Source organism: Periplaneta americana, chromosome 3, assembly GCF_040183065.1.
Source record: "Periplaneta americana isolate PAMFEO1 chromosome 3, P.americana_PAMFEO1_priV1, whole genome shotgun sequence".
Lineage (NCBI taxonomy): Eukaryota > Metazoa > Arthropoda > Insecta > Blattodea > Blattidae > Periplaneta > Periplaneta americana.
In genome coordinates, this window is record NC_091119.1 from 16,138,130 (window position 1) to 16,156,101 (window position 17,972).

At 35.4% G+C, this 17,972-nt stretch overlaps 1 protein-coding gene across 14 annotated transcripts in view; it reads right to left on the bottom strand.

The window, feature by feature from the left end:
* Fak (protein tyrosine kinase 2 Fak) overlaps positions 1-17,972 on the bottom strand; it is a 768,667-nt gene that overhangs the window by 251,294 nt on the left and 499,401 nt on the right. The gene's annotated exons all lie outside the window — the stretch shown is intronic.

Here is a 17,972-nt window from a genome sequence, read left to right on the forward strand (position 1 = left end):
CCAACTAATTGCAACTAATTAGAAATTCCTCTTTCAGGTATGTAATAAACGATCTTCGCACAAAATAATGTACGATACACGAGCGGTATGTTTTCTTTCAATTCTCTGAAATTAAAAAAGCTCAACTACGTTTCGCTTTTTCAGACTTTTCCTCGAACATGAAAACTTCAACATACCGCTCTTGTAACGCATATTACTATTTCCGATGTCGCTGAAATATAGAACGCCCGAGTTCTAGAAGTTTGACCTATCTACTTCTTGAATAAAAACAGGAGAGGAGCAGAGAGCACCTACTCGATAAGCCTGTCAATGAAGAGTAAAGAAGACAGTAATTAGGGGAAAAAACAGGGGAAAAAAACCGTCAATATCACAACGATTACAAAACAGGTAAAATACTTCTATCCTGAAGGTCCACAGGGTAGCGAAACGAACGGATTTAATAATAATAGAAATATCAGTCCTACGTACTTGTCGCCTTTATCCCAAAGAACAGTGGGCCTATTCCCTAACTTTCCGAAGGCGCGATCCACTTTTGGACGAAACTTCTGCATACGCTCTCCACTGCCAAACTGGTAGGGTACCCATACCTCGTATTCAAGAAATATAAATCCCTGTAACACCGAAAATGACTATTTTACTCCAAATTAGTGGATACCACTCAATTAACGACCATAATAGAGGAATATAGTGTAGCAATAACACAAAATATTACACGAACATCATTTATAGAAGCCTATTTTACTGATATTTTTTAACACTTAACACTTTGAATAATACAAATCAAACTTTGAGGTATAACTCCCTGTAAAGTTGATTTGAATAATTTCGAGGGAAAGATTGTTCCGGGGCCGGGCATCGAACCCGGGATCTTTGGTTAAACGTACCAACGCTCTACCAACTGAGTTACCCGGGAACTCTAACATACCCCGACCCAATTTTTTCCTCTGTATCAACAGACCTCAAAGTGGCCTGACAACCGTCAAGCAACCAACATTGAGTGCCCCGTAACAATTTTTCCTTCGAAATTATTTAAATCAACTTTACAGGATGTTATATCTGAAAGTTTGATTTGCATAATACACGTCACTGCTCGTTAACAGAAAACAACAATTTAAGTCACACAGACTTTTGAATCACTCTGTATTTTTTAAAATAGAATGGTTATTTAAATTGTTAAGTTTTTGTAAGTCTATAGTCAATAGCACATTAGTACATTATGCAACGAGCCTATAATGGTAGTAATTAAGACGCGAGTATGTTTATGAAACGAGCGCAAGCGAGTTTCATAATTTTCATACGAGCGTCTTAATTACTATTATAGGCAAGTTTCATACGACTTTTTATGCTCGATCATATTTCTAATTTGAAATTATTCATAAGCATTCACGTTATTCATATCTGACTGGGGAGCGGAACTGACCTTGTGCAATATCTCGTAAATTGTGAGATGTGCGCAGACGCGAAAGTATTGATTTTTTCCGAGGCACAAATGTCATTGACCTCGATATAATCTAGAGAGTAAAATAAACATTAATCTTGATATAACCTTGAAATGGATTTAGACATTGAAAAACGAGATGACAAATTGAATTTATTTGAATATTATTTACAATTAACGCTAATTATTATAGTAACAGAACATAACCTTCTGCGACAGTATTGGATTTCCAGCCTCCGTGACGTTTCGCTAGTTGTCTTTCAATTGTATATCCGAGAATAATCGATACTTGCGCTTTCATATTGCTACAATGGTGTTTTCTGATTGGTGAAACACCTGAACTTTAATGAATAGGTGTACTTTAATGAGGTCCATTAAAGGGCTGCTACCAGGTGTATAATTACTACATTTCGGCATGGTCGAGCATAAAAATTGTTTATATTCCAAATGCTTAACAAAGGTCGGTATATGATTTTTATGGAGGTAATTTTATTACCCTCCTTGGTAGTAGTAAGCTGTGAAAAAACTTGGTAGCAGGAAGATTAAAAAGGAGAGTGATACCGGAATGATGAAGGGAAGCGGGAGAAACCAGCAATATCCCTCAGGAACCTTGACTTTGTCCGTCGCAAAAACGAATTCGCTATCGCCTGGATTTGAACTGGATCCGCAGTCATTGTAAGCCAATGCTCTACCAACTGAATTACCAAGGCGACTGTAAGCCAGTGTTACGTGAACGTGGGAACGAAAAAAAAAAGCAGATAAATAATTGTGGTCATAAATTTGTAAAACAGCATATTAATATAAAGTGGTTGTAAGATATAGCCTAACAGAAGTGAGCAACAAGTCCATCATAAAACAAAGAGAACTTGCTTTATAGAGCGTATGTAATTGTCATAATATCCTGCGATAAATTGATTACAGGCTGTTTCGTAACGGTCTGTTACAATAAAATCAAATTAGATGCTCGGTTTACGAGTAAAGAGGAAATTCATTTAAAAACTACATAGAATCATAAAATATCCCACAATATCTTAAGCGATTGCAAAAAGAGAACCATTTTGGAATGTTTTCAACAATAATCTCACTAGAGGTTTTGATTTATCTAGAGAAAATGAAAACTCGAGTGGGATTTAATTGACTATTACATGATTACAAGAAAGTATATAAAGATAAGAAGAAATAAAGTACTCTAATACAATAAAATATTAATTGACTTACTAAATTCTATTTCGCTAATGTTAGCTTCACCAAAACGTTTGAACGGAGCCGCCATTTTCAGTTGACTGTCTATGCGGCAAACAAATGACGATCGCAAGCATATTTTATAGTACCGTAAAGAATTTGCAGTTTGAAATGTTGGCAAACAAAGGAACAAATGGCAGGGAGATGATAAAAAGAGAAGAAAGTATATAAAGATTAGAAGAAATGAAGGGTTCAGAACCATAGTGGGCCAAGCGCCATTTACTAAAACCGTAGAAAATAAGAGTTAAAATGAAGTTATTACTATAATACAATGGAAACATATAGCAAGTAATATAAAGTATACACATTCAAATTAAATGATATGTCAATCTTCATTAAACTATGGTATTCACATAATTTTAACCCTTGCTTTCTCCGTTTTTAATAAATGGCGCTTGGCCCACTATGGCTCTGAACCCTTAAAATAAAGTACTCTAATACAATACAATACAATACAATACAATACAATACAATACAATACAATAGGTTTGGAAGTAAATTCCCAAAGATAAAGTATATGATTATGTCTCGTGACGAGAATATTGTACGAAATGGAAATATAAAAATTGGAGATTTATCCTTTGAAGAGGTGGAAAAATTCAAATACCTGAGAGCAACAGTAACAAATATAAATGATACTTGGCAGGACATTAAACACAGAATAAATATGGGAAATGCCTGTTATTATTCGGTTGAGAAGCTTTTATCATCCAGTCTGTTGTCAAAAGATCTGAAAGAATTTATAAAACAGTTATATTACCGGTTATTCTTTATGGTTGTGAAACTTGGACTCTCACTTTGAGAGAGGAACATAGGTTAAGGGTGTTTGAGAATAAGGTGCTTAGAAAAATATTTGGGGCTAAGAGGGATGAAGTTACAGGAGAATGGAGAAAGTTACATAACACAGAACTGCACGCATTGTTTTCATCTGACATAATTAGGAACATTAAATCCACATGTTTGAGATGGGCAGGGCATGTAGCACGTATGGGCGAATCCAGATATGCATATAGAGTGTTCGTTGGGAGGCCGGAGGGAAAAAGATCTTTGGGGAGGCCGAGACGTAGATGGGAAGATAATATAAAAATGGATTTGAGGGAGGTGGGATATGATGATAGAGACTGGATTAATCTTGCACAGGATAGGGACCGATGGCGGGATTATGTGAGGGCGGCAATGAACCTCCGGGTTCCTTAAAAGCCAGTAAGTAAGTAATACAATAAAACAGATATCAATTGACTTACTAAAATTCTATTTCAGTAATGTTAGTTTCACCGAAATGTTTGAACGGAGCCGCCATTTTCAGTCCACTATCTATGCGGGAAACAAATGACGATCGCAAAGCATGTTTTATAGTACCCCAAAGAATTTGCAGTTTGAAATGTTGGCATACAAATAAAACGAATGATAGGGAAATGATAAAAACAAATACTAGGGATGTGATAAAAATAAACAAATGCTAGGGAAGTGATAAAATTGTACGATAAGCAGTCACAATTGGTTGAAAGACGTCTGTCTCTATTCGTACAGTTTTATTGGTCAAAAGTAGTATAACGTAGTAAAAGTGTAATAGTCATAGAAAAATCTCGCAATGCATTACAGTTTATTTGTCCTTTCATAACCTTTACAATGGTATATTAGAGCAAGAAGCGGATTGTGTTGGCTCTGAGCTTCTTATTTGAAATTACCTCTTTTATCTGTGTCTACCGGTACCTATTTTATTTAACACTAGAAACATAGCACAAATTTTAAATAGTTTTGGTACCTTCGAGCCCTCCTCAGTACAAATGAATAAAAAACAGAGACTTGTGATAGAAGATTATAAATTTAAATTACACAGACAATTCAGAAATGATATTGGTAATGGTAGAAAAAGAATAACAGTATGGCTTTTTCCGGAAATTTCCTTCATGAATGACTGTGAACCAAAAACGAAAAACTCAAGTGAAATGAGGGTATTCCAATAAAAACCTGCCATGTCTTTGTTATGTTTATGTAGGCTTACTTACTTACAAATGGCTTTTAAGGAACCCGAAGGTTCATTGCCGCCCTCACACAAGCCCGCCATCGGCCCCTACAATGTGCAAGATTAATCCACCCCCTATTATCATATCCCATCTCCCTCAAATTCATTTTAATATTATCCTCCCATCTACGTCTCGGTATCCCTAACACTCTATATGCATTTCTGGATTCGCCCATACGTGCTACGTGCCCTGCCCATCTCAAACGTTTGGATTTAATGTTCCTAATTATGTCAGGTGAAGAATACAATGCGTGAAGTTCTGCGTTGTGTAACTTTCTCCACTCTCCTGTAACTAGCCTACATCCTTCTTAGCCACAAATATTTTCCTAAGCACCTTATTCTCAAACACCCTTAATCTCTGTTCCTCTCTCAATGTAAGAGTCCAAGTTTCACAACCATACAGAACAACCGGTTATAACTTATAATTATTTTATAAATTCTAGCTTTCAGATTTTTTGACAGCAGACTAGAAAACATAAACTTCTCAACCGAATAATAACACATTTATTCTGCGTTTAATTTCCTCCCGAGTGTTATTTATATTTGTTACTGTTGCTCCAAGATATTTGAATTTTTCCACCTCTTCGAAGGATAAATCTCCAATTTTGATATTTCCATTTCGTACAATATTCTGGTCACGAGACATAATCATATACTTTGTCTTTTCGGGATTTACTTCCAAACCTATCGCTTTACTTGCTTCAAGTAAAATTTACGTGTTTTCCCTAATCGTTTGTGGATGTTCTCCTAACTAATTCACGTCATCCGCATAGACAAGAAGCTGATGTAACCCGTTCAATTCCAAACCCTCTGTGTTATCCTGAACTTTCGTAATAGCATATTCTAGAGCGAAGTTAAAAAGTAAAGGTGGTAGTGCATCTCCTTGCTTTAGCCCGCAGTGAATTGGAAAAGTATCAGATAGAAATTGACCTATACGGACTCTGCTGTAAGTTTCACTAAGACACATTTTAATTAAACGAACTAGTTTCTTGGGAATACCAAATTCAATAAGAATATTATATAAAACTTCTTTCTTAACCGAGTCATACGCTTTTTTGAAATCTATGAATAACTGATGTACTGTACCCTTATACTCCCATTTTTTCTCCAATATCTTTCGAATACAAAATATCTGGTCAATAGTTTATCTATTACGCCTAAAACCACACTGACGATCCCCAATAATTTCATCTACATATGGAGTTAATTTTCTCAAAAGAATATTGGACAAAATTTTGTACGACGTCAACAAAAGTGATATTCCTCGAAAGTTGCTACAGTTAGTCTTGTCCCCCGTCTTAAAGATAGGTACGATTAGGCTATGGACTCCTTCCATTGTTCTGTTGATGTAGGCTATTTCTAATTATTCTTAAACCATTTTAATAAATTAATTACGTAAATCAAGCCGAAGAAATGAGCATTAATAAACGAAACTCTCTATGATTTTTTCGAACAGTTTCATTTTTGCATGATCATCAACATAGAAGTGAAAAACTGAAGTCAGGTGAAATTAAACTATTCCAACAAAAATCTGCTATGTCTTTGTTATCTATCTGTAACATATATTCCAACAATCTAAATAATAAATGTAATTTCGTAAACCAGAAAGTTTAATATTCAAGAATTGGTCACTAATAAAGGAAAAACTCTAGTGTTAAAAGTCACCGTTGTAGAGTAACGGTTAGTATGCCTGACCGTGATACGAGCAGGACCGGGTTCAAATCCAGGTTGAGACAAGTTACCTGGTTGAGATTTTTTCCGGGGTCTTCCCTCAACCCAATAAGAGCAAATGCTGGGTAACTTTTTGCGCTGGACCCCGAACTCATTTCGCTAGCATCATTACCTTCATGTCATTCAGACGCTAGATAACCATAGCAGTTAACAAAGCGTCGTAAAATAAACCACCAAACAAACAGTGTTAAGCAATCAACATAAGAGTATTATAAGATTAATTATTTTTATGCTCGACCATGCCGAAATGTAGTAATTATACACCTAGTAGCAGTCCTTTAATGGACCTCATTAAAGTACACCTATTCATTGAAGTTCAGGTTTTCGATTATTCTCGGATATGCAATCGAAAGACAACTATCGAATGGTCACGGAGGCTGGAAATCCAATACTGTCGCAGAAGGTTATGTTCTGTTACTATAATAATTAGCGTTAATTGTAAATAATATTCAAATAAATTCAATTTGTCATCTCGTTTTTCAATGTCGAATTCAATTTCAAGGTTATATCTAGACTAATGTTCATCCTACTATTATCAAGGTCGTTGACATTCGTTTCCCGGAAAAATCAATACTTTCGCGTCTGCGCACATCTCACATTTCATGAGGTAAGCTATTGCACTCACATAACAATAACATGAATACTTATGAATAATTTCAAGTTAGAAATATGGTCGAGCATGAAAAGTCGTATGAAACTTGCCTATAATGGTAATTAAGACGCTCGTATGAAAATTATGAAACTCGCTTGCGCTCGTTTGATAAACATCCTCGCGTCTTAATTACTACCATTATAGGCTCGTTGCATAAAGTAGGCCTACTATTATACATTTTCAGGCTTGTTTGTTTCTTTGTTCTCGTTCACTGTGTGACATCAATGTTCCACATTCACTTAGCTTTATGTATAGACTGGTCTGATAGGAATCACGAGATGTGGGGGTAGCAACTAAGACAGCATGAGACATCACGCTTACACTGGAGAAATGTCAATGTTCGAACCCACGACCGTAGCTTCCACGCACTCACAGCTGTCTTAATCACTGGTACTATAATTTTACTCTTACAACTGCGATAGTTAGCAAAATCAGTGTAACGATCAGGAGGGATTGTAATGCTGACCACATCTTACTCACGTCTGATTATGATCATTCACCTCTGGTGAGGCATGTAGATGTGAGGCCAGCAGTCTTTTTGGTTGACCATACTCCTTAATGGTATTTCAAAGTCAGTTCAAACACTAAACCACTATAAATATTACAATATTTGAGATAGGGAAAAAACAAAAACATCACAGTGTTGGGCAAACAACGGGGTTTACAAAACATTGGGAAGATGTCCGCCGTTCTCTTGTTCAACGTACAGTATTCTGTCTGCGACACCATGCACAGCATTTCGCAGATAATGTCTTGGAATATTGGCAATTTCTTGCGAGATGGCAGTAGAGTTGTTGAATGTGTCAGGAAAACCAAAAGTCGGCCAGATTGAAATCTGGAGATCGCGGAGGCCACATTGTTTGAAAGTGCCTACTGATGGAACGATCGCCAAATATCTGCGTAATTAATTGTTTTGCAGGGATAAAGATGTGGAGTGGAGCGCCATCTTGAATGAAGATTATGTTTTCCACGTCGTCATTCCTCAGTCTAGGGATGACGAAGTTCTGTAACATGCTGTAGTAGCGCTTCCCATTTACTGTAACAGTCTGTCTTATTCCATTATTGTCCACACCTGTTAATCTTGCACGATAGGGACCAATGGCGAGCTTGTGTGAGGGCGGCAATGAACCTCAGGGTTCCTTAAAAGCATTTATAAGTAAGTATTATTATTTTATTTATTTATTTATTAATAAAGTCTGTTTTAATCCACTAGAGATTCCTCTTGATCCTCCAGTCGAATTTAAACCTGGGTCGCGGTGAAACCGATACGTTAGTTGTTTGACTGATGGTGTACCGAAGGCATGATAATTGCGTACGTGGCTTTAGTATGAAGAAGGTTCAAAATTAAAAAAAATATATAATGCTTTAACGTTGGGTATGTTGGTCGCTGTGCGTGAACTCCACACATGACTAAATGCCATTATTTACTACCAATGATAAGAGTCCGAGCTTTACAGCGGTTCGAAAGAGGATTGCAGTGCGAACAATCTTCCTACGTGGAATAGTTTCCGAGATTAAACACCGGCTTCGTGAGTTGTGACGACACCTACACACGAGCAGGTAGGCTAGCCTGCCTCCCACCCACACGTAGACGAGGAATTTTATTATACTCCGAGAGATATATCACAGAGTCATGTAGGAACTGTAATAAACCTCCAGGCATGATTTCTTAATGACTCCAACACTGCATGTACCAATTAGTATCTCGTAGTATTTTGTGGCGGAAGACTTCACACACTGGACCTGTGTAATTTGTCATAACTCCGTGCCAGGAGTAGATGTTGTTTTGCCGGTCCTCATTAACTGAAGGCTCTTGCATAAAGTTTTCTGTCCGAAGAACTAGGTCCATAGTCCGGTGAATTGGAGTTGGAATTTGTAACAGAAAAAAAAATCCGTGACAAAGTATTCCTTAAGGTATCATTTTCCATTGTCATAATGCACGCATCGCCAGTGAGACGCATCTTTAGAGCTAGATGGAAAGCTCTCGTCATGCTTTTCTATCCCGAATAAAGAAGCGTTTACTATGTAATGTCTTATTCAAAATATATAAAATCACTACGCTGAAAGTAGGTGGTGCGAGCTTTTCTTTCTTTTTCTTTTTTGTACCGTATTATAGATGTATAGGATATTTCAAAGTCAGTTCAAGCATTAAACCGCTATAAATATTATAATATTTGAGATAGGAAAAAAAAAAACATCACAGTGTTGGGCAAACAATGGAGTTTATCGCTGATCGCTTATCTACTTCAAAAACATATTTTCATACCAGTAGTAGTATAAAACAAACCTCAACTAAGAAGTCTTACATTTGTTATATTGCGGTGCCTCAAACATCTTAAAAATCTGCAAACAATACCCTTTAACATGCTTTTTTCCTTATTAGAATCTGACTACTACTTTTTTAGTTATTATTAAGTTTAAAAAATGGGAACGTAAGTAACGCCTTCTTCCGCTATTGGTTGACAATTAGGAAGGAGGAGGTGAATAGTATATTGTGTCACTCTTTGAGATTGACGCATGCGCAGACCAACGGAGTTTTCTAAGTTGTTCCCCCCCTTTTTAATAACATGTGAAAGTCCATGTAAATAGTACAAATCCACATTACATCTGAATCAGGGATTGCAGAAACAGTACGTGTCACTATTTGTGGCGAAATGAGTTTATTCGAGTTTCATGGACTGTTGATATAGGGCTATCATTCCATGCAGAAACCACATATGTCAATATAGCCGTCTCACATTTGGAGACCTGTGAAGTCCTGGAAGCGCGCAGAAAGAAGTCATGTCAAAGACATGTGCCGACACATTGGTTCCGATTCCAGACGGCAGACATCTACGACACAAGGATACAAAAATTGATCCTACTGAATGACGAATGTCTCAATTCTGGTGGGGAATATGTTGAAAAATAACTCAACAATTGCTATATTTGTTCCAATAAAACTTTCCATGAAATTTTGTTTTATTTCTGTAAACAGCCCCAGGGAAACTTATTTTTTACAGCCTTCTTAAAATTGCGCTCGAGTGGCCAAAATTTGTGTAAGCACTTCTTTTGTCATTATTAAAATGATGGGAAAAAAAGGATTAATGTACACTATATGCAAAATGACCAGAAGAATTGAAGTGAACACACTGGAAAAATGATGATGTTGAGAACGACGATACACTCGGAAAAAGAAATATCGTATCTTTACCTTCCTAACTCAAGAGATTGCTTTTACAGATGGGTCATTCGCGAGTATAAAGAAGACGTAATGAATCATTATTAATCGACGTGGCACACGGACCACAAACTGCAAGCCTGGTCTCGAGTTAATTATGGAGCATCCGACACACACGCATGTGCACGCCCTCACCGTCTTGTTGCTTGGCGATGTGATGTTGGGAATAAATTCAAGCCGTGAGCCGAACTCAAAAGTATAGGCTACTCGTGCCTCACGTGACACGGCACATCGCGCTGGCATGCTGCTATCTGCTAGCTTACAACGATGTAGGCTATAAAGTAGGCCTGCATGGAAAAATAGCTTCTCTCACGCATTACGCTGCAAATCATGGCTTGATTAAAACTCCTTGTAATATTATTATTATTATTATTATTATTATATTATTATTATTATTAAAAGTAGCTGCAATCGTCATCATAAACTTCTTCTCTCTCTCTCTCTCTCTCTCTCTCTCTCTATATATATATATATATATATATATATATATATATATATATATAATTTGAACTGGTAATGGAAATTACGGGAAAACGGCTGAACGGATTTTAATAAATGGCCCCTCATTTTGAAGCTTGGAACCCAAAGTTTTTCGGAAAAATAGTAGTTTTCAGTGAAATGTCAATTTTCCTACATAATTTTCCTATTTTCCAAAATCCATCTGTCGTCAGTTTTGAGAACTAGCTAATTGCATTCAGGAGAAGCGAAGCGAGCATCAAGTCGGCCGTGTTGCATTTCAGAATAAAACAAAACACACACTACAGTAAACAATATTACACCAAGACCATGATCTGCAAGAATGCTGACATATTTAGAGCTCAAATTAATTGGTTATTAATAACTTAACTTACTAAAAATAATTTACAGGTTCGATTCTGTGGTGTGTAATTTTCTGGGTACAGCTATGTATTGGACATTAAAAACTACAAAACGTGAGGTGTTTTGATGACATTATTACTATTAGAAATGAAATATTATTGTAGTTAATGCCGTGATGTGACTATTTTTCATTAATTATACATATTATTGCTATATTGATGATATGAAAGTGAAACGTTTTGGGGTTATATAAGTAGATGTAGAGAATAACTTAAATTAAATTCTGATTTATATATTTTACTGAGTGTCGGCTATATAGTATATATAGTATATGTTACCGAAAGCTATAAAACTTAAGTAAGATAATAATATTATTAAAAATCAAATACTTTTATAGTTATTAATCAAGTGGGGTTGGGCCTTTTTCATATAATTAATGGCGGTGTGGTGTAGATATTTATATGCGTGGTTCTCTTCAGTATTGGCTCGAGAAAGAGAGTATCTTTCATTATTATGGAAGCAAATAACTTTCAGAATGTCTGGTATTCTTCATTGAAAATAAATCTGAAAAATGTTTATTTGAACGTCTAATGAACTTAGTTTGCAGCATTTGCTGCACAAGCCACTAATCTATATTGAATTTACGAATAATAAAATCATTGTAAGTCTAAATATAAGAAGTCTACAAGAAAGTCACAACACAAGATGATTATGATGATGATGATGATGATGATAATGATGATGATGATGATGAAAATTTGATGTGAACAGTAACGTCTTCAGCTATAACCAGCTATCGCCTATTTTGGGAAAATTTTCATGATTTTCAGTAGAGTCTCCCCTTAAGTTAGAAGAAAGGAATTACAGTTTAAACTCTAATGGTCAGTTTCTCCAAGAAATGTTTAATTTGGCCTAACTAGTGTTAAATTAACAGTCTGTTTATTTTTAACGTTTTGTTAATGTATTTTTCATTTGTTCAACATCGTTTTATTTAAAAGAACCATCACTTAACTACAACAGTTGTTAACACTATTTTAACCATTCAATAGCAGTTGGTAATTATTTTGCACATGTAAGACAATTTTTTATTGGCTGATTTTATTCTTTAAATTCTGTATTGTAGAATAAGTCATGAAACATGTATAAAATCATAACCTAGTACAGTAGACCATGATCGATATAGAAGATGACAAATGAAAGTTGTAGGTGACTACTATAGAATAATAATATTATTAGAAAGTGAGGTTATAGTAGTAATGCTAATAGATGACTTCTCAAAGAAGCGATTTTTGCTGAAAACTTTTTAATATACTATAATACTCACTGTGTATTTTGAAATATTATTGACATTGGATATAGTTTTAGTTGAGAAGAGCCAGTATCATAGAATAAAGAGTAATTAGTAGATGCTGAATTGGAGTAAGTGCTCTATTTCATTTTGTAGGATTTCAAGTCTGGTTTAAATTTCTTGTAAATTTTCAGGTCTACTTGTTTTTAAAATCTATATTGTCACAAATTGAGTATCATGCTTAATATATAAATCATCATTCCTAGTTATGCCACGTTGGGATCCCACATTTTCTAAATATTTAATACATAATAGCTCAGTATCAAAATAAGCAGCCAATATGATAATCAGTTCGCATTTGAAGATTATCATCCCTATATTAGCTTTCTAAAGTATCTTTTAAATGTTATATTATCAGCAATTCACGAGACATTCCTTAAAGAGAGACATAAAATATAATTTTCACAACTTCTGTTTGAACAGCTGTGTGTCATCTACCATGTTTAACTATCTGTCAAATGAGTTAACTGCCTAAAATCCTACATTTAAAGTTAACAAACACTTAACAATCTGTTAAGCCAAACTAGTGTTGAAGACATGATAAAACTATATTTAACAAACGGTTTAGAGGTTAACATTCGTTCAAATGTTCTAACAATACAGTAGAACTTGGTTATAGCGACCTCGTTTTGTGCGACACCTCGCCTATAACGTCAAATATTCTGCGGTCGCAACTAATTCCCCATAAGACATATGCTTTCCTACCTTCCTTAATACGACAAACGCATATGCGTCTACCTCGCATATAACGTCATTTTCAGCCTCAGTTTGGAATGAGGTTTCCTAAGAACCGAAGTATTTTAAGAAATATTTTGTTGAAATCTGATCCTGACAAATTCTTTACAGTCTCCTTCTATCATAGACTTCTGGAATGCAGGCGGATTCCCCATCCCACTGTAACCTGCCCGAATTCATGCGATATTAGATCAGTTTCGACAGGAAGTTTTCACTAAGTGTATGCCTTTTAACGCAGTATGGCCATCAAAAGAAGTGAGTGACGCTTTAGAAGTCATTAGAATTATGAACATGGTCTATGAAGCTAGCCCTAGAAAGTGTGTATTGGGCAAGTAGAAGTCAACAGAGTAGAACGTCTGATTACTTCACTTCTAAGTAAAGTAGTTTCGTAAGTACTGAACAAACTGTTTTAATACAGAATACTGTATTTATAATTGTAGGCCTACGTGTATTTTATTATGTTCATTGTAGGCTTAAAAGTCAATACATAAATCTAAAATAAGTCTAATTAAGTTTGTTATTTTTCATTTTCCACCTCACTAGATTGATAATGTGAATCTCGGTTACTACGACATTCGTTTATAACAACATAATTTTTAAGGTCCCTTGGATGTCGTTATAACCAAGTTTTACTGTACTTGGAGAAACCGGCCATAAGGGTAGTTAGCTGGTCTGATCATGTTTTATATAATTTTGCCATATCCATCTTTCTTCAAGAACACATGAACATAAGAAATAACAATCAGTAAGTATACTAAAAGGGGGAGAGAAGAAGAAGAAGAAGAAGAAGAAGAAGAAAAAGAAGAAGATGATGATGATGATGATGATGGCCACGACAACGACAATGACGATGATATATTCAGAGGGAAGTAATTCAAGTCGCATAATCTCTTGATATGGAAGGACTTCTACAGCTAAAGACGTGAAATAAATAAAACACTAATTACATGGTACAAGTTTCTTCTTTCCTTCGTCAGCATTAGAACCAAATCTGGAAGGGATAAGTACCATGATGAAGACATATACGTACTTATTTGCAATAGTCTGTGAATCCGAAAAACATTCTCCAATCGTAAGACTATTGCGCACACATTTCCTGAATGTCGAAAGGACTGATATTGGACTTACGAGATGCTTGAGGTTTGTGTCTTGACTCACGAACCAGCTTACCTAGTGAACGCTGAATCGCTATTTAAGGCAAAACTTTTACCTGAATGAAATGGCATGGACGATGTCCAACACAATCGAGAGATGATGCCCTTGGTCGCCGCTATTTCTCACTTGCTTCCTGCAACTCAGCCTCAGGAGCAAAAGTGGTATAACGAATGCATAACGAGCTTGGATAACGGCATCCACTGCAGATCACAAGGTTCGCAAATTTCACGTGCACGTCTGTGTTGCTACTATACAGTAATGTGCGATTTTTGTAAATACGAGTATGAAGCTAACAGCTGTGAGATATATTAATGCAAATACAGTCTACCACTGTGCCATGTCGGCTCCAACTCTAGAGATAACTGATCTGGAAGACAAGTAATAGAATAGAATAGAATAGAATAGAATAGGACAGGATAGGATTATGATAGAATAGAATAGGATTGAATAGATTAGAATAGAATAGGATACAATAGATTAGGACAGGATACAATAGGATAGAATAGAATAGATTAGGATAGAAGAGAAATAGATTAGGATAGAATAGAAGAGAAAAATAGGATAGGATAGAATATATTAGAATAGGATAGGATAGATTAGAATAGGATAGAATAGAATAGGATTGAATAGATTAGAACAGAATAGGATAGAATAGATTAGAATAGGATAGAATAGATTAGGATAGAATAGGATTGAATAGATTAGAATAGAATAGAACAGGATAGAATATAATGGAATAGGATAGGATTAGGATAGAATAGGATAGAATAAAAATAGAATAAAATAGGATAAAATAGAATAGAATAGGATAGAATAGATTAATTAGAATAGGACAGGATAAGATTAGGATAGAATAAAATAGGATTCAATAGAATAGAATAGTATAAGATAGAATGGAATAGATTAGGATAGAATAGAAATAGATTAGGATAGAATAGAAGAGAATAAATTAGGATAGGATAGATTAGAACAGGATAGGATAGAATAGTATTGAATAGATTAGAACAGAATAGGATAGAATAGATTAGGATAGGATAGAATAGATTAGAATAGAATAGAATTGAATACATTAGAATAGAATAGAACATGATAGAATAGAATGGAATAGGATAGGATTAGGATAGAATAGGATATAATAAAAAAGAAAATAGGATAAAATAGAACAGAATAGGATAGAACAGGTTAGATTAGAATAGGACAGGATAGGATTAGAATAGGATTGAATAGATTAGAATAGAATAGGATAGAATAGATTAGGATAGGATAGGATAGAATAGGATAGAATAGATTAGGATAGGATAGAATAGGATAGGATAGAATAGGATAAAACAGGATTGAATAGAATAGAATAGAATAGAACAGGAGAGAATAGAATGGAATAGGATAGGATTAGGATAGAATAGGATAGGATAAAATAGAATAAGATAGGATAAAATAGAATAGGATAGAATAGAATAGGATAAAATAGAATAAGATAGGATAAAATAGAATAGGATACAATAGGCTACAATAGAGTAAGATAGGATAGAATAGATTAGAATAGGACAGAGTAGAAATAGGATAGAATAGAATAGACTTTCCGCCAGACATTTTGCTTGTTCCTGGAACCATCCCCGATTATAAATCCCATGCCTATTTCCTCCAACCCTCTGCGTAATCTACCTATCCAGGTTACTTGGTCTCTATAACAGACAGCTCTAATTAGAGACTGATCTCCATGCACAATCCTCAGGTAGTACTTTAAAACTTTTACTTTGCATTCTACTGAGTCTAGGGCGCACGAATTCTCTTTAGGATTCAGCTATAACATACTGAGCATGCGCAGTATGCTATGGAAAATTCAGGTGACCCAAATTTCGTTTCTGTGTCTGTACGTATTTGCGCATGATAAATAAATAAGAATTACATGCATTTATATAACTCAGTGACAATAATATTTTACAATGAACAAGTTTAAGTGAAGTATATTACAGAACAGCGTATCTGGAAGCTGTACGGAGGTCTAAAGGAAGCACAGTATGGACGTGGGAACAGAATCGGTAATATTATTCCGCAACAGCAGGGCAATTCTACTCAGTTTCTTCCAATTACGGCGTGCTCCCCTGCAAAGCATCTCCTCGTAACTCGAGATGAGAAAAAAACTGACAGACGGACGTTAAAGTGGCCACCAGAAGCAATTATTACGAGCGCTTCAATAGCAAGCAGCTGCAATGGCACCCACACCCAGTTTACGACGCGCGTGGGTTCATGTTTATATGTTACACCATTTGTACATAGTGCCTGGGTTCACAACCTGGTACCATCTATACCAGCCCATCATAAAATTGTATTTGCAAGTGTTTGGTGTTGCAATCTAACAGCATGTGTTCAACATTTGTATTACCTACTGATATTGGAGAAAAAATAGGAGAATAGGGGTGCAGTACATCAGTTATTCATGGATTTCAAAAAGGCATATGACTCCGTTAAGAGAGAAGTTTTATATGATATTCTAATTGAATTTGGTACTCCCAAGAAACTAGATCGATTAATTAAAATGTGTCTCAATGAAGCGTACAGCAGAGTTCGTATAGGTCAGTTTCTATCTGATGCTTTTCCAATTCACTGCGGGGCTGAAGCAAGAAGATGCACTATCACCTTTACTTTTTAACTTCGCTCTAGAATATGCCATTAGGAAAGTCTAAGATAACAGACCTACTGATATTGGACAAAAAACAGGAGTATAAGTTATTCATAGATTTCAAAAAGGCATATGACTCCGTTAAGAGAGAAGTTTTATATGATATTCTAATTGAATTTGGTATTCCCAAGAAACTAGTTCGATTAATTAAAATGTGTCTCAATGAAGCGTACAGCAGAGTACGTATAGGTCAGTTTCTATCTGATGCTTTTCTAATTCATTGCGGGGCTAAAGCAAGAAGATGCACTATCACCTTTACTTTTTAACTTCGCTCTAGAATATGCCATTAGGAAAGTCTAGGATAACAGACCTACTGATATTGGAGAAAAAATAGGAGTATAAGGGTACAGTACATCAGTTATTCATAGATTTCAAAAAGGCATATGACTCCGTTATGAGAGAAGTTTTATATGATATTCTAATTGAATTTGGTACTCCCAAGAAACTAGTTCGATTAATTAAAATGTGTCTCAATGAAGCGTACAGCAGAGTACGTATAGGTCAGTTTCTATCTGATGCTTTTCCAATTCACTGCGGGGCTAAAGCAAGAAGATGCACTATCACCTTTACTTTTTAACTTCGCTCTAGAATATGCCATTAGGAAAGTCTAGGATAACAGACCTACTGATATTGGAGAAAAAATAGGAGTATAAGGGTACAGTACATCAGTTATTCATAGATTTCAAAAAGGCATATGACTCCGTTAAGACAGAAGTTTTATATGATATTCTAATTGAATTTGGTATTCCCAAGAAACTAGTTCGATTAATTAAAATGTGTCTCAATGAAGCGTACAGCAGAGTTCGTATAGGTCAGTTTCTATCTGATGCTTTTCCAATTCACTGCAGGGCTAAAGCAAGAAGATGCACTATCACCTTTACTTTTTAACTTCGCTCTAGAATATGCCATTAGGAAAGTCTAGGATA